Here is a 26034-nt window from a genome sequence, read left to right as displayed (position 1 = left end):
CTAAATCCAACCTCAACTTGCTGGATCCTTTAACATCAGTGCATTATCCACTGGACATGTGAGACTTTGCTCATTGAGGTGACTGCAGCATTAATAGCTGGAACCCTCCATTTCTTTCATATAAATGTTCCCATTCAGAATACATAGCTATGCATAAATAGGAAAAACATCCCCAGGTGGTGGAGGTTCAAATTAACCCTATTAGAGGTAGATAGCTCAAGAGCCAGTGCTGCAGGCAACAAAAGGGTTAAGTAACGGAGTAGACAAACACCTGACTTGTGTGCGGCTACACCCTCCCTGTTGGGATCCTCCAAAGAGGAAAAATAAGTATCTTCCAATATTTGGGAAGATCTACCTGATCCCCAGCCTCCTGCACCTCAACAAAAAGGGCCCAGAGGACTAGATGGGAATCTGCTATGTTTAGTTCTACTTGGAGAGACACCATAGCAATAATCTTTTGGTAGAAGAAAAAAAACAGTTTGTATGAAATACACAGGGACAGAAGTGTTCTACCCTTGATGGCTCATCTGACTGGCCGTATTTTTCTTTTTACCTCTCAGGGGAGGATGACATTCTTTTGGAAGGATTTTTAGTTTGTTGTATACCATTAACCCCTTAGAACCCTTAGAGGAGCTCCTGGTCCCTTTGTCACTCATAGCTTACAGTACAAAGCAGAGGCAGTACCAGCAAAAGAATGTTACACTTGCTAGGCTATAGTACAGTACAATAACTGCTATTAGTCCTAGCTATACAGTACAATGCTGTCAACAAAAGGGGGATGCCTGTGTCACCAAACCTGACCAGCAACCACTCTGCTCTGTCCCTGCAACACCAGACTACAGCTTTTCCTGAATAGCTTAAATTACTTCCTCCATGTGTGGCCTGTGTCTGATGCCGTTTAGCCATGCCCCTGTGCGAAAACGCCCCCTTCCTTTCAACAGGGAAGTGTGTGAGCACCGGCATCATGGCGAGTAAATCCTCTGCCTGGCGAGCGGCCATGACCTGCCCAAAAAAATTATTATTTTTTTTTTACGAAAAAGAAAAAAAAAAAAAACAAGAGGCAGCTGGCTGGCATTAAAAGGATTAAAAACCACCAATCTGGGGGCCCAGGAAGTGATCAGAACCCCTCTTCATACCTGAGGTTCTGAGCTGGCTTGAACGGAGAGGAGAGTGGAGCTTCTGCTGTTTCCAGCGTCAGAATGTTGAGTGCTCAATAGAGCCTCCAGTGGTGACACAGACATGACATGACAACAATACATGGCAGGAGAGATTCCTGATAAAATCTCCCCTACCTTTCCTCGCAGCAGAGTTTTACCAGAGATAAAAAAAACAATCTTTGCCCTTCACGGTAGGCTCAGAGTCCTTGAAGGAGAAGACCCTGCCAGTAAACTTTTATTGGCTTTACTACCAAAAAGTACTGAATCCCAGAGCCCAGCTTTAAAAGCATTCGCATTCAAAACCTTGTGTCTTCGGATGACGAGGCCCGGGTACCATTCATTTAGTCCATTATGGAGACATCAGAACGGATCCAGTCAGGATGGCTGGCTCTCAAAGGATTACTGCCCGTGGAGCTCAGTACAACACATCCTTACACGTGCCCAACACCTTAGACACTGGCGAAAAAAATGAGGACTCCCAGTAATTGGAGGGGTTATATTGGGAAATTCACACCTTAAGGGGCATGCCAGTGTCCAGCACCTGATACGCCGATATAACCCACATTTATTACTATGGCTTTGTGTCCCCTGATGTAAGAAAAGAAAATAATATTTTATTTATTGTACATCACGGGACACAGAGCAACCATAATAATGACTATATGGGTTGTCCTAAAGCAATGCACTTGAGGGGAGGGATACACAAATCACAGAAACTGCCACCTGAGGAGGACTTCTGCCACCCAAAACATACTGTGGACAAAGCAGCATCCTCCATTGTTTTGATATCCATCTGGTAAAATTCTCTGAATATATGAACAAAAAGACCATGTAATGGCCTTAAAACCCTGAGCCACCGACACCTGATGACGGTTGGCTGAAGATGCCCCCACACACCTGGTAGCGAGCTCTTTTACCAAAAAAAGGGGTGATGGACCTTGCCTTTTCAACCATAGGCTTGAATAATTAACTGGCAAATCCAATGAAAATAGTTAACTTGGATGCCTCCTGCCCATCCTGGGCTCTACTAGGAGCGCAAACCAGGATTGCTAACCTGTACTGGCATATCAATAATTCTGAGCGCCAGAACTACTTCCAGAGTATGCAGTCATCTAACTCCTGCCAACTAAGGGTCAGAAAAGAAGGCAAGACATTGTCTTGAAGTGAAAAACTAGACACCATTCTAGGCAAAAAATGGATGAGGACGCAACATCCCCTTATGATGCGAGACCAAGAACGGCTCCTTGCGTGAAAGAGCCGCCATCTCTGACACTCCACTTAGTGAAGAGATAGCCACCAAAGAAGCTACTTTCCAAGATAAAGGATCAACAGAATCCCCCAATTGATTCAAAAAGTGGCCAATGCAAGGATAGTCAAGATCAAATTCAAGTCCCAAGGACACAAGAATGGCCTGTCGGTCTATGCGACTGTCTACGTTACACGCTGTATGAAGTATGAATCGAGGAGTGGGAAACAACGGCCTCTGGAAAAAAAAATGTATAGGGACAAACTCTAACCCTTAACTTAAGGACAATCTCTTTTTCCCTACCGATTGGAGAAAGAAAAAGAAAATTTCCCACTAACATATTTCTGCCAGTGCCACTTCCTGGCTTCACCCCAGGCAAAAAATATTTCCAAGTCCTGTAATCGAAGTTCCCCGAAGCTGGCTTCCAGGGGCTCAACAGTACAGAGATACGGGACTCAACACCATTAGGTCCCGATGGACTGGGAGTGTCCAAGGAGCAACCCCCGCAAAACTCGATATGTTAGTGTGCCAAGCCCTCCTAGGCTAATTCAGCTAACATTAGCATCAGTTTTATCTTCTTCCAGAGGCAGAAGTCAAAACAGAGGGAAAGCGTTGAATAAGGGAGAACTGGTCCCTAAGGAGTTACCAGTGCATCTACCCCTATTACTAAGGCAGACCCTCATTCCGGACACCACCTCTCCCAACTTGTTGTAGAAGTTGGAATCTAGTAGATTTACCTGCAACTATTCTATAACTGCAATATGCACCAACGACAGAGACAGCACTTGTGCTTTCCCAAACAGAACGTGGTTCATCTCTCTGAGCCGCGACTCTTGCTGCCGCCCTGGTGGGCCAAAAGCTCCAAGATATTTATGGGCAGCATTCTCTCCTGGGGAGACAAAGGCCACTGAACTGTAGCCACCCTCAAACCAAATGGAGAAACTGGCATCGGTGGTTATCTTCCCATACCTGAAAGCAAGAATTCAACCTTTCTAGATTCCGAACTATCAACCACCAATCGTTAGCTGTGCAACACCCTGGGAACAGAGCCCTCCGGCAATCCAAAGCCTAGATCCAAGTTCCAGACAGAGAGAATGATCCTCTCCAAGACTTGGAGTAGGACTGTACATAAGGAATGTGGTTCGATACAGCTTCCTACTGCAAAATGTGGACCAACTGCTTCCTGAGCAACGGTTATTGAGGTATGAGATTGACACCCCCCATCTGTAGCAAGTCCAGCACTGGAGCTAGGAGCTTTGTGAACCTCAAAAGCTGTAGCCAGCCCAAAAGATGGTCACAAAAAAAGAAGACAGACAACTTTCCACTGCAATTACAGAAATCTTTGATGAGGCTGGAAACAACCCACAACATGAAGCTGTGTGTTTCCTGATGATTATGGGCCCCACAATCTACCTCTTGCAGAGAGTTGATCACTGAATAGACCGAGCCTATCTGAAACAGAATGATGCACAGCGGATTGAGATCTTAAGACAGATCTCATGTTCCTATTCAGTTTTGAAGCTGCTACCATTTAATTGTTTTACAATAATGAGCACATATCTTGACCAGGCTTGATCTGACATTAGGCGCCACAGTGGCTCAGGTCACCCTGATGCCATTGGCCCAACAGGAGACGTATACAGTCTCATGTTGGACCCGTGCCGCGCCCATCCGTGCCGGCACGGGTGGGCGTGGCACAGGTGGGCACGGATGGGCGTGGCACAGGTGGGCACAGATGGGCGTGGCACAGGTGGGCACAGATGGGCGTGGCACAGGTGGGCACAGATGGGCGTGGCACAGGTGGGCACAGATGGGCGTGGCACAGGTGGGCACAGATGGGCGTGGCACAGGTGGGCACAGATGGGCGTGGCACAGGTGGGCACAGATGGGCGCGGCACAGGTGGGCACAGATGGGCGCGGCACAGGTGGGCACAGATGGGCGCGGCACAGGTGGGCACAGATGGGCGCGGCACAGGTGGGCACAGATGGGCGCGGCACAGGTGGGCACAGATGGGCGCGGCACAGGTGGGCACAGATGGGCGCGGCACAGGTGGGCACAGATGGGCGCGGCACAGGTGGGCACAGATGGGCGCGGCACAGGTGGGCACAGATGGGCGCGGCACAGGTGGGCACAGATGGGCGCGGCACAGGTGGGCACAGATGGGCGCGGCACAGGTGGGCACAGATGGGCGCGGCACAGGTGGGCACAGATGGGCGCGGCACAGGTGGGCACAGATGGGCGCGGCACAGGTGGGCACAGATGGGCGCGGCACAGGTGGGCACAGATGGGCGCGGCACAGGTGGGCACAGATGGGCGCGGCACAGGTGGGCACAGATGGGCGCGGCACAGGTGGGCACAGATGGGCGCGGCACAGGTGGGCACAGATGGGCGCGGCACAGGCGGGCACAGATGGGCGCGGCACAGGCGGGCACAGATGGGCGCGGCACAGGCGGGCACAGATGGGCGCGGCACAGGCGGGCACAGATGGGCGCGGCACAGATGGGCGCGGCACAGGTGGGCACAGATGGGCGCGGCACAGGCGGGCGCGGCACAGGTGGGCACAGATGGGCGCGGCACAGGCGGGCGCGGCACAGGTGGGCACAGATGGGCGCGGCACGGATGGGCGCGGCACGGGTGGGCACGGATGGGCGCGGCACGGGTGGGCACGGATGGGCGCGGCACGGGTGGGCACGGATGGGCGCGGCACGGGTGGGCACGGATGGGCGCGGCACGGGTGGGCACGGATGGGCGCGGCACAGGTGGGCACGGATGGGCGCGGCACAGGTGGGCACGGATGGGCGCGGCACAGGTGGGCACGGATGGGCGCGGCACAGGTGGGCACGGATGGGCGCGGCACAGGTGGGCACGGATGGGCGCGGCACAGGTGGGCACGGATGGGCGCGGCACAGGTGGGCACGGATGGGCGCGGCACAGGTGGGCACGGATGGGCGCGGCACAGGTGGGCACGGATGGGCGCGGCACAGGTGGGCACGGATGGGCGCGGCACAGGTGGGCACGGATGGGCGCGGCACAGGTGGGCGTGGCACAGATAGGCATGGATAGGCGGCACAGATGGGCACGGATAGGCGGCACAGATGGGCACGGATAGGCGGCACAGATGGGCACGGATAGGCGGCACAGGTGGGCGGCACAGGTGGGCACTCATAGCACAGGTGGGCACTCATAGGCGGCACAGGTGGGCACTCATAGGCGGCACAGGTGGGCACTCATAGGCGGCACAGGTGGGCACTCATAGGCGGCACAGGTGGGCACTCATAGGCGGCATTTGTGTTATACTGTACTAATGGATGCCAATCAGTGCCAAACAATGCATGCCAATCAGTGATGCCCATTGTGGGCACTGATTGGCATCCATTATGGGCACTGATTGGCATCCATTGTGCTGACTGGCATCCCTGGTGGTCTAGGGAGGATTACCTTTTCCCTGGTGGTCTGGTGGCGTCCCTGGTGGTCCAGTGTGGGCATCCTCGGGGGGGCTGTGCTGATAATCGATCAGCACAGACCCCCCCCTGTCAGAGGAGCAGCCGATCGGCTCTCCTCTACTCGCGTCTAACAGACGCGAGTGAGGAAAAGCCGATCACCGGCTCTTCCCATTTACACTGTGATCAGCCGTGATTGGACACGGCTGATCACGTGGTAAAGAGTCTCCGTCGGAGACTCTTTACCGAGATCGTAGTTGCCGGGTGTCAGACTTACACCCCGCAACAACGATCGCCGCGATGCGCGCCCCCGGGGGCGCGCAGCGGCTCATAATCCTGAGGATGTCATATGACGTTCGATCAGGATTATGAAACCACTTTGCCACCGTCAATTTGTAATAGGGCGGGCGGCAAGTGGTTAATGTAAATACGCCCATATACAGTTGTGCTCATAAATTTTAAATACCCTGGCAGAATTTAGGATTTCTTGGCCATTTTTCTGAGAAGATGAATAACACAAAAACTTTTTTCACTCATGGTTGGTGTTTAGCTGAAGCCATTTATCAACTGTGTTTACTCTTTTTAACCACTTCAATACAGGGCACTTAAACACCTTCCTGCCCAGACCAATTTTGAGCTTTCAGCGCTGTCGCACTTTGAATGACAATTGCGCGATCATGCTACACTGTACCCAAATTAAATTTTTATCATTTTTTTCCCACAAATAGAGCTTTCTTTTGGTGGTATTTGATCACCTCTACGGTTTTTATTTTTTGCGCTACAAATAAAAAAATACCGAAAATTTTGAAAAAAAAAATGTTTTTTTGTTTCAGTTTCAAAACTTTGTAAATAAGTACGTTTTCTCCTTCACTGATGGGCACTGATGGGGCTACACTGATGGGCACTGATAAGGTGGCACTGATGGGCACCAATGTGGCACCAATGAAGTGGCACGGACGGGCGACACGGACGGGCGACACGGACGGGCGACACGGACGGGCGACACGGACGGACACGGACGGACACGGATGGGCGACACGGACGGACGACACGGACGGGCGACACGGACGGGCGACACGGATGGGCGACACGGATGGGCGACACGGATGGGCGACACGGACGGACACTGATAGGCGGCACTCATAGGCGGCACAGGTGGGCACTCATAGGCGGCACAGGTGGGCACTCATAGGCGGCACAGGTGGGCACTCATAGGCGGCACAGGTGGGCACTCATAGGCGGCACAGGTGTTATAGTAATGGATGCCAATCAGTGCCAAACAATAATGCATGCCAATCAGTGATGCCCATTGTGGGCACTGATTGGCATCCATTATGGGCACTGATTGGCACCCATTGTGCTGACTGGCATCCCTGGTGGTCTAGGGAGGATTATGGATTTTATTACCTTTTCCCTGGTGGTCTAGTGGTGTCCCTGGTGGTCCAGTGTGGGCATCCTCGGGGGGGCTGTGCTGATAATCGATCAGCACAGACCCCCCCTGTCAGAGGAGCAGCCGATCGGCTCTCCTATACTCGCGTCTGACAGACGCGAGTGAGGGAAAGCCGATCACCGGCTCTTCCCATTTACACTGTGATCAGCCGTGATTGGACACGGCTGATCACATGGTAAAGAGTCTCCGGCGGAGACTCTTTACCGAGATCGTAGTTGCCGGGTGTCAGACCGACACCCCGCAACAACGATCGCCGCGATGCGCGCCTCCGGGGGGCGCGCAGCGGCTCATAATCCTAATCACGTCATATGTTGTCCGGTTAGGATTATGAAACCACTTTGCCGCCGTCAATTCCCTAAAGGGCGGGCGGCAAGTGGTTAAATTATAATCACAACAGAAACTACCCAAATGACCCTGATCAAAAGTTTACATACCTCAGTTTTTAATACCATGTATTGACCCCTTTAACATCAATGACAGCTTGAAGTATTTTGTGGTATTTGTGGATGAGACTATCTTCTCAGATGGTAAAGCTGCCCATTGCTCTTGGCAAAAAGCCTCCAGTTCCTGTAAATTCTTGGCCTGTCTTGCATGAACTGCACATCTGAGATCTCCCCAGAGTGGCTCAATGATATTGAGGTGAGGAGACTGAGATGGCCACTCCAGAACCTTCACTTTATTCTGCTGTAGCCAATGACAGGTTGACTTGGCCTTGTGTTTTGGATCATTGTCATGTTGGAATGTCCAAGTACGTCCCATGCGTATCCATGTAAATGTTCCTCCAGTATTTTTTTATAACATACTGCATTTATCTTGCCATAAATTTTGACAAAATTTCGTGTGCCTTTGTATCTCACACATCCACAAAACATCAGTGATCCACCTCCATGTTTCACAGTAGGAATGGTGTACCTTTCATCATAGGCCTTGTTGACTCCTCTCCAAATGTAGTGCTTCTGGTTGTGGCCAAAAAGCTAAATTTTGGTCTCATCACTCCAAACGCATTTGTGCCAGAAGTTTTGAGGCTTGTTTCTGTGCTGTTTGGTGTATTGTAAGCAGGATACTTTGTGGCATTTGCATAATAATGTCTTTCTTCTGGCGACTCGACCATGCAGCTTATCTTTCTTCAAGTGCCTTCTTATTGTGCATATTGAAACAGCCACACCACGTTGTGTCCTGTATTTCACTTGAAGTTATCTGTGGGTTATTCTTTGCATCCCGAACAATTTTTCCTGGCAGTTGTGGCTGAAATTTTAGTTGGTCTACCTGACCGTGGTCCGATTTCAACAGAACCCCTCATTTTCCACTTCTTGATTAGAGTTTGAACACTGCTGATTGGCATTCTCAATTCCTTGGCTATCTTTTTATAGCTTTCATGTTTTATACAGTTCAACTACCTTTTCCCACAGATCCCTTGACAATTCTTTTGCTTTCCCTAGGACTCAGAATCCAGAAACATCAGTGCAGCACTGGATGAAAGATACAATGGCCTGTCAGGAGTCCAGAAACTCATTGACCTTTTACACATACATACACACACTAATTTCAGATCTCAGGTGAGGATGGTTATCTTTAAAGTGGTTGTAAATCCTTAACAACCACTTTTGACTACAGGCAAGCCTAAAATAAGGCTTACCTGTAACTACCCCGGATATCTCCTAAAGATATTCCCATTATTAGCACATGCGCACTAAACATTGCTTCAGCTAGTATGACGTTACCGGCAGCTCCCACATGCAAGTGTGGGAGCGATATCACTGCGGCTCCGGCCGATCACATCGCCGGAGCCCGCGACACCCAGAAGTAACTCCAGGAGCGCTGTAGCTGGCCGGAGCAGTGTACAAGGACCACTGCAGGGACTTTGATCTAAGACAAGCAATTCATAATGAGCTAGCTCATTATGCCTTGGTCTTGCAGGGTTTTTTTTGCGGGGGGGGGGGGGGGTTACAACCACTTTAATAGCCATTTAAACCCCTTTGTGTCAACTTGAGTGCATGTTATCAGGCCAAAGTCACCAGGTTATGTAAACTTTTGATCAGGGTCATTTGTGTAGTTTCTGTTGTGATTAGGATTAAAAAAAAAAAAAAAAAAAAAAAAGTAAAAAACACTGTTGATTGATAATAAATGGCTTCAGCCAAACACTAACCATGAGTGAAAGAAAAGTTTTTGTGTTATATATATTCTCTGAAAAATGGCCAAGAAATCATAAATTCTGCCATAAATTCTGTAAACTTATGAACAAAACTGTATATGAAGTTTTATTCAATGCAACATGTATCTATGCAAACGTGTCTACGCAAGCATGCATCTACGCAAACACGTATATCTATGCAAAGTGCATATACACTTATGCCCACAGGTCTATACAAACACATGCTTATATAAAACCTGCATCTATGCAAAACATGTCCACACAAACACGCCGTTGCGGCCAGCCTTGGGGTGCTGCATGCTGGGCACCGCCCACTTAACGGGCACGGAGCAGGCCAGGGTCCTCTGCAAACATGTGCCTATGCAAGCTTGTGTTTATTCAAGCAAGCACGTGTCTATGCAAACATCTGCCTATGCAAGCAAGCAAGCATTATGAAACATGTATACTATGCTGCACCTGGGCCCATACTAGTTATAGTCAGGATTAGCCAAGTACATAGGCATCCAATGCAGCCTCTATGCTGCGTCAACAGTCTAAAGCCTCTTCCAGACCTGTGCGACCCGTACTCTGACTTGGGGCTGCAAGGTCGCCTGACAAGTCGCACCCCACGATTTCCAATAAGTACCCTTCACATATGTGCGTATTCAAGTCACAGCGTACCTCAAAGCAGACCCTGCATTACACCAGTCCGACCGCAACACGACTTGAAGTCCATAGACCGCAAGATAACACAGGCACTGCTTTATGTCGCTGCAACATTGCATCAAATGCGCAGCCAAAATCGCATGGCTTTCAAGTCACACAAGTGTGAAAAGGAGCCAAAAACTAAGCTCTTGCAAATCCAATGCATGTTATTCTAGAGACAATTCCTTCAAGTGCACCGACGCCCATGTTCTTCCAAATATGTGCTTATGCCACATGAACGTATGCAACATCTATGCAAAACCTGTTTATTCAAATATTCAGAGTTTAGGCAACAAGCTTGCAAGCATGTATACTATGGTGCACCTGCCCAACTGCACTTGGCCCCATACTAGTTTTTACTAGTTTAGCACATATGCATACCATGCAGCCTTTTTCTGCTTCAGATCAGCCTAAAAGTAAGCTCCTGCAGACCAAATACATATTATTCTGAAGTTTGCAAGTATGCACCTGTTCAACTGCACCAGGCCCCATACTATTTTTTTGCCAAATGCACAGTATTCTGGAGACACAACACTTTAAAGTGCACTTCTAGGGGTGTATCGACTTACAGTTCCCCTGGATCAAGCAGTAAGTATGCAGTATATAATCATGACTTGTCTGGCCACACAATTCTACCATAGTAAGCGCTCACACTTCACTAGTATGCATGGGCTGCCATTATGCCTAAAAAGGCCCAGCTGAATCTGCCAAGCACATGGCCAACATAGCCACCTCTACACTTCCTGTCTATATAGAAATAGGCCCCCTGTGCCCTCTAGTGGCTGGAGAATAAACAGCAGCCCATACTCCTAAACACAGAGCATGTTTTAAACAGCACACTGCCCCTAGGGGCTACTGAGAGAACACCAGACAGTTAGATCTTTATAAAGCGAAACTACAAACAAATGCAATCTTCACCCATTACAGCGAACTTTGTCATAAAAGACCTTCAGAGACTGGGCACCCCTTAATGTGAGGTCCACTCCCCTGGACCTGTATAGTACCCTGCAGGAAAGCACCTTGGTCAAAACAAACACTGTACGGGGCTCTATTACTGAGTGTCCAACGCTATAAGGCTGCATTACAGGCAAAACTTTGAGAAATCTTCTTTCCTTCCAATGAGGCTCGGGTACCATTCATTTTGGCTGACAGCTTTTCTGAATGGATCCGAATGAAGTCCATGATTCTAAATAGAACCATCCAGACCTCCAAGTATGCTCCAAGAGCACATGGATCACATCAGTGACCATTCCACCTTACAGACACTGGTGAAAAAAAACTGAGGTCCTTCCTGTGGAGTAGGGGTTATATAGGGGAGGACTTCCTGTTTGACTATCTGCCAGTGTCCATCCACCAGTAGGTGGCGTATAACCCATATAGTCATCATTATGGTTGCTCTGTGTCCCGTGATGTACTATAAAGAAAATACTGATTAACCCTGTAAACAAAAAGTGCCAGAAAAGACTTGGTCTCCAAGTGGTTAAGAGGGGGAAAAAAAGGTGCCAATATTGTTTATGTATACACAGATGTTTTGCCTTTCATTTCTATTTTAAACTGAATGGGCTGTTTTACAAGGTGAGGGTTCAGACATACTTTAGAGAGCACTTTTTAAATAGTTCCTAATAGTGTTGGGTTATTTGGGTAAATGAGGCATTAACATACTACCTAATACAAATTTAAAAAACTAGCAAGCGGAAATATTAGTAGCAGCCTCCTGCCTATGGAAGTAGACTGAAGTAAAAGTATTAGAAAATGATTGAAAAGCATTGCAAATATTTTTGCAGAGTTCACCTATATGCATTTCAGCTGTGAATTTAGCTAAATAACTTGTGTTCCACTTTATGAGGAAACTCACAATCATGTAGGTTCAGAGGAATAGGGAAACCTGCATTCCCTGCTCTCCATTTAAAATGGAACATTGATAGAAAAGTGCTTGCCGTTTCATGCCATTCACCTGATCCAGCTGACCTCTCTACTAACAGACTAGAACAGGGTTTCTTTATTCCAAACAGAGCTCTCTTATATTCATACATAAAATATGATATTCCAATATGAATACATTCTTTCCTGCATGGGAAACATATATCACACATTTGTATAGAAAGAAAGCATCATTACTTTGGAGAGTCTCTTTCCTGCTTTAAATTTAAATTTAACCCCTTTCCGTTATCAAGGACATAGTAAACAACCTGAATTTTACCCATTTAGAAAGTTAGTCAGAAATGAACGAATGCAAATGCCTTTCCTGTTCTCTCCTCTGTTTGGTCTTTTACACACAGACAATAAAGCAAAATGATTGCACTTCCCTGTACAGATCCTTATTGGCACAAAAAAACGAATATTCAAAGCCTCAGGTTTTCTAGTTAGCAAAAAGTAACTATTTTAATCACCTGCTTCTAAATTAATAAAAGGTTTGCATTCCAAAATGCTTGCACCACTATAAGGCCTCATGCACACTGGACCTTTTTGGACGTCATAACAGTTGCTGTTTTTGGCTTCACGCGTTTTTTTCTACATGCAAACTCTCCAGCATGTTATCCTATTTGTCCATGAACACATAGGCTGTTATCAACTGTTTTTGGCTGGGGTGTTTTTTGGCTGTAAAAACAAAAAACTAGTGGGTTCTAAGGAGTTTTTCAGCTATTTTCAGCTGTAAAAACGATCTAACGTCAAAAAAGACTCAAAAAGTCCTAAAACTGGGGCTCAATGTTTTTTTTTTTTTTTTCAATGGATCAAAAAACACAACACGTTAAAAAAAAACACAAACGCTCAAAAAAGATAAAAAACACTATTGAAAAAACTTTGAAAAACTCACTGCAAAGCTCCTGCCATTTTTATAACGTTATTAGGGCTTTAGGAGCAGTTGGGCGTTTTTTTTAGCTGCTACTCAACTCTCAACTGTTATATTATCAGTATATGCACACATGGTCGTTTCTACGCCAAATGCCTGTAACAGCTTGTAAACACATCTAAACGTGGTAACTTGTGTTGAGCCACGTTTTGTTTACAGGAGTTTTCATTTTTGACTATTGGCACAAAAAACAAAAACAAAAAAATATATATATTTTTTTCAAAACGCTTCTAAAGCGCAAAATGCGGCATAAATGTGGAAAAACAGACGTTTTTAACCACTTGCTTACTGGGCACTTAAACACCCTTCCTGCCCAGACCAATTTTCAGCTTTCGGTGCTCTCACACTTTGAATGACAATTACTCAGTCATGCAACACTGTACCCAAATGATTTTTTTGTCCTTTTTTTTCCCCCACAAATAGAGCTTTCTTTTGGTGGTATTTGATCACCTCTGGGTTTTTTCTTTTTAAATGAAAAAATAACGAAAATTTTGAAAAAAAAAAAAAGCATTTTTCTTTGTTTCTGTGATAAAATTTTGCAAATTATTAATTTTTCTTCATAAATTTTGGCCACAATTTATACTGCTACATATCTTTGGTAAAAATAACCCAAATTAGTGGATATTATTTGGTCTTTGAGAAAGTTAGAGAGTCTACAAGCTGTGGTGCGAATCGCACAAAATTGATCACATCTGATGTACTGGTGGTCTATCTCACTTCTTGCGACCTGAACAAGTCAGGAAAGTACAAATACCCCCCAAATGACCCCTTTTTGGAAAGTAGACATTCCAAGGTATTTAGTAAGAGGCATGGTGAGGTTTTTGATGTTGTCGTTTTTTCCCACAATTCTTTGCAAAATTAAGATTTTTTATTTTTTTTATTTTTTTTCCACAAAATTGTCATTGTAATAGGTTATTTTCTCACATGGCATGTGTATACCACAAATGACACCCCCAAAAAGTATGTTGCTACTCCTGAGTATTACAATACCACATGTGTGGGACTTTTTCACAGCCTGGCCACATAGAGAGGCCCAACATGCAGGGAGCGCCATCACGTGTTCTAGGAGCATAAATTACACATCTAACTTGTTGACTACCTATTACAATTTTGAAGGCCCTGGAGCACCAGGACAATGACACGTGGCACTGATGACAGATGGCACTTATGCGTGGCACTGATGACAGATGGCACTTATGCGTGGCACTGATGACAGATGGCACTTATGCGTGCCACTGATGACAGATGGCACTTATGCGTGGCACTGATGACAGATGGCACTTATGCGTGGCACTGATGGCACTAATACGTGGTACCGATGACGCGCGACACTGATGACAGATGGCACTGATAAGTGGCATTGATGACACTTGACATGGACAACAGGTGGCACTGATACGTGGCACTGATGACAGATGGCACTATGTGGCACTGACAACAGGTGGCACTGGGAACAGATAGCACTAACAGGTGGCTCTGGGGAGGAAGGCACTGGGCGAGGATGGCACTTTTTTTTTTTTTTTAACCACTTGCAGACCGGACCATTTTGCTGGTCAAAGACCAGACCACTTTTTGCGATTCGGCACTGCGTCGTTTTAACTGACAATTGCGCGGTCGTGCGACGTGGCTCCCAAACAAAATTGACGTCCTTTTTTTCCCACAAATAGAGCTTTCTTTTGGTGGTATTTGATCACCCCTGCGGTTTTTATTTTTTGCGCTATAAACAAAAATAGAGCGACAATTTTGAAAAAAAACACATTATTTTTTACTTTTTGTTATAATAAATATCCCCCAAAAATATATATATAAAAAAAAAAAAATTCCCTCAGTTTAGGCCGATACGTATTCTTCTACATATTTTTGGTAAAAAAAAAAAATCACAATAAGCGATTGATTGGTTTGCGCAAAAGTTATAGCGTTTACAAAATAGGGATAGGTTTATAGCATTTTTATTAATAATTTTTTATTATTTATTTTTTTTACTAGTAATGGCGGCGATCTGCGATTTTTATTGTGACTGCGACATTGTGGGGGACCCATCGGACATTTTTGACACATTTTTGGGACCATTGTCATTTATACAGTAATCACTGCTATATAAATGCAGTGATTCCTGTGTAAATGACACTGGCAGTGAAAGGGTTAACCAGTGGGTGGCAAAGTAGGGGTTAAGTGTTCCTAGGGGTGTGTTACTAACTGTGGGAGGGTTGGGCTTTCATTTAGTGTACACTGATCTCTGCTCCAATCACATGGAGCAGAGATCAGCGTCACTAGTTGCTAGGCAGAATGGAGAAATGTTGTTTATACAGCATTTCCTCCATTCGGCCGCTCCGTGAGACGATCGCGGGGATGCCCGCGGCGATCGAGTCCGCGGGTCCCGCGACCGGACTCACGGGGGTCCCGACCGGCGCGCTCCCGATGGCAGGGTGGCATCGAATATTGGACGTACCTGTACGCCAATATGCCTGCCCGTGCCATTCTGTCGACGTACATCGTCGTGCGCTGGTCGGGAAGTGGTTAAACCTACGGCCGCTGCAGCCGTTGATCTCTCCCTTCTCACACGCTGTCTGTGTAAGAAGGGAGAGCGGCACTGAGAGATGATCTCATATGTTTACATATGAGATCATCTCACATTGGACACGCTGATCGCGCTGTAAACGGCCGCTGTGATTGGCCGTTTACAGCGATCTGTGACTGGCTGTGTCTGAGGGACATGGCCAGCACAGAACTTCCCCGATGCGCGCTCGCGGGAGCGCGCATTGCGGAAGTAAACAGGAGGCCGTTCAGGAACGGCCTCCCGGCAGTTAGCGTCCACTCTGCAGACGTATTTCGGCTATAGGGCGGGCGCGAAGCGGTTAAACATCATTTACTATCTGTCAAGTTCAATCGTTCAGGGGAGGTTGTAAAAACATCTCGTATACATTAAAAGAGAAGTATGGTTTTTTTATTTTTAATTCATACCTATGTGTATGCAGCATCAGACCAATGCTGCAGCTGTCCCACGCCGTGTCTGCACTGAGAACCAACACCGAACATCGCTGATGGCTCAGTTTTCACAGATCCCTGAAAGGAAAGCCGCCGTCAGTCAGCCTTCTCTCCTCTCTGCTTCTCCATACTCATTGGAGCACTGAGCTGTGGAGGGGCGGGGAGCGGCCGTCTCAGTGTCTCACCGAGACTGCCATTAATCAAGACAGCTGGCGGATCCAGACTTGGAAGTCGGGATGATGCAGTGCCTCGACTAACTGCATTGACGTAAGCGGAGAGAGGACTTCAAACCGCCCTCCGCTGAAAACGGGTCACAGGAGTGCCATTTGAATTGCAGTCCTGTGACCCAGAGGAGAAGACCAGCCTAGAAAGCTCAGGCTGGACTTCTCCTTTAAGCCTTAAAGGGAACTCTACAAGAATGGAATTAAAGCCCAACTCCAGGAAGAATTAAAAAAAAAAAAAAACCTTACTTGCATTGTGGCTGCCCCCACACTGAAAGAGGCAAATGCTTATTTATCAAAAAGAGGGGGAAAACACTGCGCTACCTATATAAGTGACAAAAAATTGTGATATAACACAAAACAGCAGCTAACATACAAACAAAGTTAAAATAACGAATGATAACAATGTAGCACTATAATGTCAAAAAATGTAAAAAACGTAGATATAAATCACCAAATGATCTGGTAGTGAAATCAAACTTAAAAGGTCAGCACACATATCACATGTTGTGCAGTCCAATGAGGAATACAGAAAATGTGCTACAGTGAACAATATGAGCATAAAAAAGTCCAGCTATGACAAAATAATGTGAAACGTGAGTCCAGATATTCTGTTGGTATGAACTATGTATAGCCTTCCGTTCACAGCCAGAAAATATTATAGAAAACGGTGGATACCCTTACCGAAAATGGTGGACACAAACTACTATATAGTAAAATGTGTCATGCAGGCTTATGTGCGTCACACACCATTCGTATACATCAGGTCATGGATCACCATCCGAATAGTCGCTGCCCACTTCAGGATCGGTACATCTCAGATCTCCAGGGTTTTTGAACTCTCTCTCGAAGGTTCCGGTCAGCTAGGAGCTCAGAGCGGGTTCACCATAAACAAAAGGTAAGGACACAATGCCTCTCATAGTGAAATTCCACCATTAAAGGTTTTATTTGAAAAAAAATTCCAAATGACATATAAAAAATATTTTCTGACTGTGAACGGAAGGCTATACATAGTTCATACCAACAGAATATCTGGACTCACGTTTCACATTTGTCATAGCTGGACTTTTTTATGCTCATATTGTTCACTGTAGCACATTTTCTGTATTCCTCATTGGACTGCACAACATGTGATATGTGTGCTGACCTTTTAAGTTTGGTTTCACTACCAGATCATTTGGTGATTTATGTCTACGTTTTTTACATTTTTTGACATTATAGCTCTACATGGTTATCAAATGCTTATTTATGTCTAGGGGATGGGAAAAGCAGTTTTAATCTGCCACTTCAGCAGTGGACTGACTGTTCCTCCATGTTCTCACATCCAATGCAGTGCTATAGATCTTGCATTGGACTTGACATAGGACCTGCAACTGCCAGAGCATAGGGGAGAAGAGGCTGCTGAGGCCAGTCTTGTAGAGGGAGGGAGCCTGTGGGAGCCGAAGATCAAGAAAGTAAAACTGCTTTTATTTATCCCACTGACAGAGATGAACATTTAGGCTGGGTTTAGACGTGTGATGCAAATTGAAGCTGTGTTTTCACAGTTAACTACTTAAGCCCCAGACCATTTTGCTGGCCAAAGACCAGAGCACATTTTGCTATTCAGCACTGCGTCGCTGTAACTGACAATAACTGACAATTGCGCAGTCGTGCGGCGTGGCCCCTAAACAAAAAATGTACATCCTTTTTTCCCCCACAAATAGAGTTTTCTTTTGGTGGTATTTGATCACCTCTGCGTTTTTTATTTTTTGCGCTATAAACAAAAACAAAAAAAAGAGCATCAATTTTGAAAAAAAAATCATTTTTTACATTTTGCGATAATAAATATCCCACAAAAATATATAAAAAAAATTTTTTTTCCTCAGTTTAGGCCGATACATATTCTTCAACTTATATTTGGTAAAAAAAAAAAAAAATTGCAATCAGCGTTTATTGATTTTGGTTTTCTCAAAAGTTATAGCGTTTACTAAATAATTGATTCCTGTGTAAATGACATTGGTAGTGAAGGGGTTAACCACTAAGGGGCAGTGTAGGGTTAAGCATGTCCTGGGGAGTGATTCTAACTGTGGAAGGCGTGGCTACATGTGACACATCACTGATCTCTGCTCCCGATCACAGGGAGCAGAAATCAGTGAAACTGTCATTAGGCAGAACGTCATTAGGAAGAATATATCTTTTCATGTGACAACACTGAAATGACACTTTGCTACAAGTAGTGAGTGTACAGCTTGGATAACAGGGTAAATGTGCTGTCCCCTCAAAATAACTGTACACACAGCCTAAAACCTAAACCTGTCTAAACCGCTGGCAACAAAAGTGAGTAGACCCCTAAGTAAAAATGTCCAAATTGGGCTCAATTAGACATTTTCTCTTGCCAATGTCAAGTGACTCAGTGTTACAAGGTGTCAGGTGTGTTAAATGTGGTGTTATCGCTCTCACTCTCTCATACTGGTCACTGGAAGTTCAACATGGAACCTCATGGCAAAGAACTCCAAGGACCGGAAAAAAAGAATTATGCTCTACATAAAGATGGCCTAGGCCATGGATATGCAATTAGCTGACCTCCAGCTGTTGCAGAACTACAAGTCCCATGATGCATAGCCAGACTGACAGCCACAAGCATGACACCCAGAGGCAGACGCATAATGGGACTTGCTGCTGGAGGTCCACTAATTGCATATCCCTGGCCTAGGCTATAAGAAGATTGCCAAGACCCCGAAACTGAGCTGCAGCACTGTGGCCAAGACCATTCAGCGGTTTAACAGGACAGGTTCCTTTCAGAACAGGCCTCACCATGGTCAACCAAAGAAGTTGAGTGCAAGTGCTCAACATCATATCCAGAGGTTGTCTTTGGGAAATAGACATATGAGTGCTGCCAGCATTGCTGCAGAGGTTAAAGGGGTGGGGGGGTCAGACTGTCAGTGCTCAAACCATACGCCGCACACTGCATTAAATTGGTCTGCATGGCTGTCGTCCCAGAAGGAAGCCTCTTGTAAAGATGAGAAAGAAAAACAGCAAATGCTAGCGCTCAGGCTACCGATATAATTAGGGTTGCACCGATACTAGTACCGACAGCATTATTTTCAGTGCCACTGCCTAGTGTCTACCAAACAGTTTCACCCATCAGTGCCCATAAGAGTCAGTGCCCATAAGTGCCACCCATCAGTGCCCATCAGTCAGTGCCACCTATCAGTATTCATCAGTGCCACTGCCACCCATCAATGTCCTTCATTGCTGCCTCATCCGTTCCACCTAATCCTACCAGTGAACATCAGTGCTGCATATTAGTGCCTCCTCTTCAGTGCCGCCTCATTAGCGCACATCAATGAAGGAGAAAAAAATACCGATTTACAAAATTTTCTGACAGAAACTAAGAAAAACTTTGTAGCAAAAAAAAAAAAAAATCAAACCCAGCGTTGTTTAAATAATGACCACCAAAAGAAGCTCTAATTGTGTGAAAAAAAAAATTAAAATGAATGGTAAACATTTTTTTATTTGGGGTAGTGGCATGACTGCGTAATGCACAATTGTAATTCAAAGTGTGGCAGCGCTGAAAATTTACATGGGCAGGAAGGGGTAAAAGTGGCGGTATTGAAGTAGCAGTGGACAGACACTTTGTGCTTGTAACTTTTTATTTCCGGTTTGTATTCCCCCAATGTCGAGCAAATTATCGGAGCCTTTCAGTGCATACTGCAGAGACAGCAGCAGAATGTCAGCGGTGTGGAATAATTTAAAATTAACGAGGACAACCCACGAATTGCAGACTGCAAACTGTTTTACAAAATTATCTAGCGGTACAAAGTTCAGTTCCTACTAGGGATGCACCGAAATTTCAGCAGTCTAAACATATCGCCCGAAAATGGCCTTTTCTGCAATTTGCTGAAAGAGAATTCACGTTGATAATGGTGACGAAAATGGGGCGGGTATGCTGGGTGGGGCCCTGCCCCTGGTGCCGCCCACCACAGGGGTGTCGTTCTGCAGCGCCCGTCCTTACTCTCTCTTCCTCCCCTCACCCCCCTCCTCACCCATGCTGCAGGCGGCCCGTGGGGTCTCAGTGTAAGGTCCCCCTCTCCCCTTAGCAGTGGCTGCATATGGATCCTCAGCCGAAGTGTAAATCGGCTGTGCAGGAGCTCGGTCACGCTGTTTACTTTGAAAGTGAAAGCAAGGGAGAGGTGTCTAGCAGTGTGTGCTGTGCTCTCTGCCTCCCCCTACAGTGCAGTACCCAGCATGGAAATTGAAGGTACGGAGCTACAGCTGACAATTTTTAAAAAGGCGATCTATATATGTTTGTATGCATGTGTGTGTGTGTGTGTTTATTTGTGTGCATGTGTGTTTTATATGTGTGCGCGCATGTGTGTATTATATGTGTGTGCATGTTTATGTGTGTGTTTATTTGTGTGCATGTTTGTTTTATATGTGTATGTTTATATACACTGGTGAGGCACAGGCAGGCTGCATGACAGGCACTGGTAGGCTGCTGGGCACAGTGAGGCTGAATATGATGTGCACTGGTGAGACTGCATTGATCTTCTGTACCATGTCGCTAGTCTCTGACCATCTCCTGTACCATGTCGCCAGTCTCTGACCATTTCCTGTACCATGTCGCCAGTCTCTGACCATTTCCTGTACCATGTGGCCAGTCTCTGACCATCTCCTGTACCATGTCCCCAGTCTCTGACCATCTCCTGTACCATGTCCCCAGTCTCTGACCATCTCCTGTACCATGTCCCCAGTCTCTGACCATCTCCTGTACCATGTCCTGTACCATGTCCCCAGTCTCTGACCATCTCCTGTACCATGTCCCCAGTCTCTATCTCCTGTATAAAATTTTTTTTTTTTTTTACAAAAACAGTCACTGTCGGTATCGGTTTCCGTTTTCGGCCTAGTGTATTTTTCATTTTCAGTATCGGTTTCGGCACCAAAAAACCCATTTGGTGCATCCCTAGTTACTACAATACCGGTAATCTGAAATTTAAACGTGAGCATGGAGAATTTACCGTTATCGCTAGCAGTAGCACTCAGCAGCCAACTTTGCAGCAAACTTTTGCCAGAAGAGAAAAGCTGTCAGGAGACAACCCCAGAGCTGTAAAAATAACAGAGGTGTTTACCCAATTTATTATTATGGATGATCAACTTCTTTCAATTGTTGATAACATGGGTTTTAATCGATTTCATAACCACGTCGCGCCTGCGTTATTGCCAAAAGACGGCTGCAGCACGGATGCTAACTGCCGAGAGGCTCTCCCTGGACATCCTCCCTTTAATTTCCCCTCTGCGCGCCGCTGCGGCGTGCATCGGGGAAGTTCTGTGCAGGCCGTGTCCCCCGGACACAGCCAGTCACAGATCGCTGTAAATGGCCAATCACAGCAGCCGTTTACAGCGTGATCGGCGTGCCCAATGAGAGATGATCTCATATGTAAACATATGAGATCATCTCTCATCGTCGGCTTTCCCTCCTCACACAGACAGCGTGTGAGGAGGGAGAGATGAACCGCTGCATCTCTGCAGCGGTCAGTGTAAAAAATAAAATAAAAATACAGTGCCCATCTGTCACCTGTCTCCACTGCCATCTGACCCCACTGCCACCTGTCAGTGCCATCTGCCCCCACTGCCATCTGCCCCCCTGCCATCTGCCCCAACTGCCACCTGTCAGTGCCATCTGCCTCCAGTGCCACCTGTCCCCAGTGCCACATATAAGTGCATCTGTCATCAGTGCCACCTGTCATCAGTGCCACATCAGTGTCACCTGTCATCAGTGCCACATCAGTGTCACCTGTCATCAGTGCCACATCAGTGTCACCTGTCATCAGTGCTACTTGTCAGTGTCACGTGCTATCTGTTATCAGTGTCACGTGTCATCAATGGCAGGTATCAGTGCCATCTGTCACGTGTCATCAGTGCCACGTATTAGTTCCATCTGTCATCAGTGCCATCTGTCATCAGTGCCACGTCGGTGTCATGTGTCATTGTCCTGGGGTTCCAGGGCCTTCAAAAGTGTAATAGGTAGTCAACAAGTTAGATGTGTCATTTATGCTCCTAGAACACGTGATGGCGTTCCCTGCATGTTGGGCCTCTCTATATGGCCAGGCAGTGAAAAAGTCCCACACATGTGGTATCGTAATACTCAGGAGGAATAGCAGAATTTATTTTGGGGCATTATTTGTGGTATACACATGCCACATAAGAGAAATAACCTATTACAATGACAATTTTGTGGAAATTTTTTTTTTGCAAAGAATTGTGGAAAAAACATGACATCAAAAAGCTCACCATGCCTCTCACTAAATATCTTAGAATGTCTACTTTCAAAAAAGGGGTCATTTGGGGGGTATTTGTACTTTTCTGGCTTATTTGGGTCACAAGAAATTAGATAGGCCACCAGTACATCAGATGTGATCAATTTTGTGCGATTCGCACCACAGCTTGTACACTCTCTAACTTTCACAAAGACCAAATAATATCCACTAATTTGGGTTATTTTTTACCAAAGATATGTAGCAGTATAAATTGTGGCCAAAATTTATGAAGAAAAATTAATAATTTGCAAAATTTTATCACAGAAACAAAGAAAAATGCTTTTTTTTTTTTTCAAAATTTGTTATTTTTTCATTTAAAAATAAAAAACCCAGAGGTGATCAAATACCACTAAAAGAAAGCTCTATTTGTGGGAAAAAAAAGGACAAAAAATTCATTTGGGTACAGTGTTGCATAATATATCCTGTGTGCAAAAAAAGGAAGTTGATATAACCACAAATAGAATCATAAACTGATTAAAAACGTGAACAGTCCAAAAAAGGGGAGAGAGAGAGACAAGAAGATGAGGCTTCAGTCCATTTAGGTGACTCTGTAAAACACCCTTTAAGTATGTAGCAAGTGCACCCAGAGAAAGAAATACCTCCACCACCAGATTCAGTGAGGCTTACTAGCTGACAAGATCTCTTTTTAGGGAGATCATACGTGCTCGAAAACAAGACTTTCAATCCGGTCCCTTTAAAAGACACTGTTGGTATCTCCAACTCATGTATCCCCCATTTCACCATAATCTCTGCACTGGTCTGCACTCCTCCCCTGCGATTTGCGACCCCTCTGTTATGTTATGGAGCGGACAGGAAAATTCCCCATTGCTGCTCATTCCTCTCGGGTAACAAAGCTCAGCCGAGAGTGTGTCTGTGCATGCTCAGTACGAACAAGAAACTGCATTCCCCAGTTATGTGGAAACTCCCCAGCCTATGATGGAGGAGGGGGACGAGTTATTAGCACCCCCTGGCCCGTACCTACCAGGGCGAACAGCTGACCAATGTGGGTGCCCCCCTCCTTTTTGGTGCCCAGCGTGAGTACCGTGAGCAGTAAGTGGGCGGGTGGGAAGGCACACCCCTCCCACCCCCCCATGACTGAACACCCCATGAATCATCTACTGCCAGCATGCATCACCCCTCCCCCAGACCTCCAGTGACAGACCAGCTGTCTTCTCTGTCACCCTCTTCAAAGCCTTGCCCCACAAGGGCAGTACTGATGAGAAATAGCCAACGATACCCCTCTGACAAACACCTTGGAAATCCCTGAGCAATAGAGTCATGCTGTGAGTGGGCAGGCGGCCAGCCCCCTCCTCTGGCCGTGAAAGCAAATGCCCGTGAATAATAAGGGAGATCTGATGCGGGTCCCCCGCCCGCCCTAACAGAACCTTGAGCAGAGGGAGATACAACCAATACGATTCCCTGCAACAGACCACACTGCCGCTCTGCTGGAACTAAAACCGGAAGTGACGCAAATGCCATGTGAACCCGTAAATGACGTTGCTGTAACCCCAAATACGAGTAAACGCAAGATCAGACAGAGGGGGAGGGATATATATACCCCTCAGACTCCTCCGACAAATAAAGCCTGGCCTGCGGCCAGCCTTCTTACATATACCGAGTGGAGAGACTGGCCTTGGTTGTTGTATCTGTTTATCTGCAATCTTCTCTTCCCTATATCTGTTCAAAGTCCAGGATTTATAAAGCTTGTCTGTACCATCAGAAAAAGGGGGATGGAGAACTGAAATTACACTCTGCAGAACTCAGTGAGGAGAGATCTGAGAGCTGTTTGGAGGGAAGGGACACACAGGAACAGAGCAGAGGCTGTGACCTTTTTTCTCTTGATGTCAGGAAAACTTGTCAGAAGTAATTCATGCAGATAGAGGAATGATGGAGCAGACAGAAACAACACTTCGTGCTCTGGATTGAGACGAGTACACACTATAGAGGGATATGCTTCCGTATATGTATATGTATATATATATATATATATATATATATGCGCTTGTTCACATTTAAGGTCTGAGGTTTACAATCAATTTAATAATGTGCGACTTCTTGTTGTTGTGAATCTCCTGCATCCACTTCCTCTCTACACTGCATTTTTCAGGGTGGCTTTCCTAATGAAAATAGTCAAAAGCCCACCTACCAGGCTGACCACACAGCAGAACAGTTGGAAGACACAGGAAGATTAACAGGAAGTGCCTAAATAAGGACTTTCACTGCCATCTAGGTGCATTTAGAAGGTGTGTTGGGGTTGTATTCATGATAAATAACACCTGTGCACACCAATGCAAGTAATGTATGTTAATGCAACACATGTGTTGTGAATGTGCTTTAAGTTTTGTATAATGTGAGTGCTTTGTGAATTAACTAGCTGTTGTGAGAATAGGGCAAAATCAACTGTTCTTATTGTATTTCCTCTTCTGGTTAAATGTTCTTAGACTATTGTTTTGGGCCATTTTCTCTTTTGGTCAAAGTTTTTTAGTATTCTTTAGACCCCTTTCACAATGGGGCATGTTTCAGACGCTTTTGGACTAAAAATAGCACATGTAAAGCGCCTGAAAAACACCTCCCCTGCAGTCCCAGTGTGAAAGCCCAAGTGCTTTCAAACTGGGGTGATGCGCTGGCAGGATATAAAAAAAAAAAAGTCCTGTCCATTGAAATGAATGGGCACCGAAGCGCCTGCAAAGCCATTCGGCAGTTGCGCTGCACAGGCTCATTCAACCCTTTATTCGGCCACTAGCGGGGTTAAAAGCACCTGCTAGCTGCCGAATTGCCCAGCTAAAATGACGGTAAAGGGCTGCTAAAACTAGCAGCGTTTTACCGTCAACACTCGCCCACGTGTGAAAGCAGCCTTACTAGAATAAAAAGGAGAGGTCTGCCTGGGCACGCTCCTGAGCTGGGCTGTTTGTCCTTAGACACACAGTGCAGCTCAGCTATACTCCCTTCTCACAGTATTTAACTTCCAGCAATGGCTTCTGCCAGCTCCCAGTCTCCTGTGAGAGAAGGGAGTAAAAAAAAGAAGAAAAAAAAAAAAAGACCACATGCAGCAGAGCACAGCTCTGGATCGATAGAGGGCTCACGCAAGTGTTTATGGATGGGGATTGGAGGCACAGAGAAGGTGCTAAAACATTTTTTTCCCTTAATGCAAAACATATTTTAGATTTAGAACCACTTTAAGCCCTGGTCCACAACTCACATAGGGACTGCACCACACTCCTGTGCAATTCACATGCGACTTAGTGGGGTGCAATTTGAGCACATTCATTTTAAATGAGCTCAAATTGCACCATAGACATGCAGGCACCTTTTCTGGAACTGCTCTGCAACCAGATCACATAGCCGTTTTGTACTATGTGATCTGGTGCAGGCAAACGCTCTGCATTTGTGACCTGCACTTGAGGCGTGGTTAACTTTGTACCGATACCCATAGTGGATCACGAGGGCAGTGTGACTGGAATGTAGTGCTGGAAATTCGCAGGAAATGCACGAGTATGAACCTAGGCTAAACAGTTATAGACATAAAAAAAACGAATTTGTTTCTTTTCGTA

The 26034-nt window shown here is 46.1% G+C and overlaps 1 protein-coding gene across 1 annotated transcript in view; it reads right to left on the bottom strand.

The window, feature by feature from the left end:
* JAK2 (Janus kinase 2) overlaps nt 1-26034 on the bottom strand; it is a 338166-nt gene that overhangs the window by 183174 nt on the left and 128958 nt on the right. The gene's annotated exons all lie outside the window — the stretch shown is intronic.

Source organism: Lithobates pipiens, unplaced genomic scaffold (genome assembly GCF_037356315.1).
Source record: "Lithobates pipiens isolate NorthernLeopardFrog02 unplaced genomic scaffold, aLitPip1_a1.2 Scaffold_13, whole genome shotgun sequence".
In the NCBI taxonomy this organism is placed as follows: Eukaryota; Metazoa; Chordata; class Amphibia; order Anura; family Ranidae; genus Lithobates; species Lithobates pipiens.
Note: the sequence above shows the minus strand (reverse complement) of the source record. Positions and strands in the feature narration are given on the sequence as shown.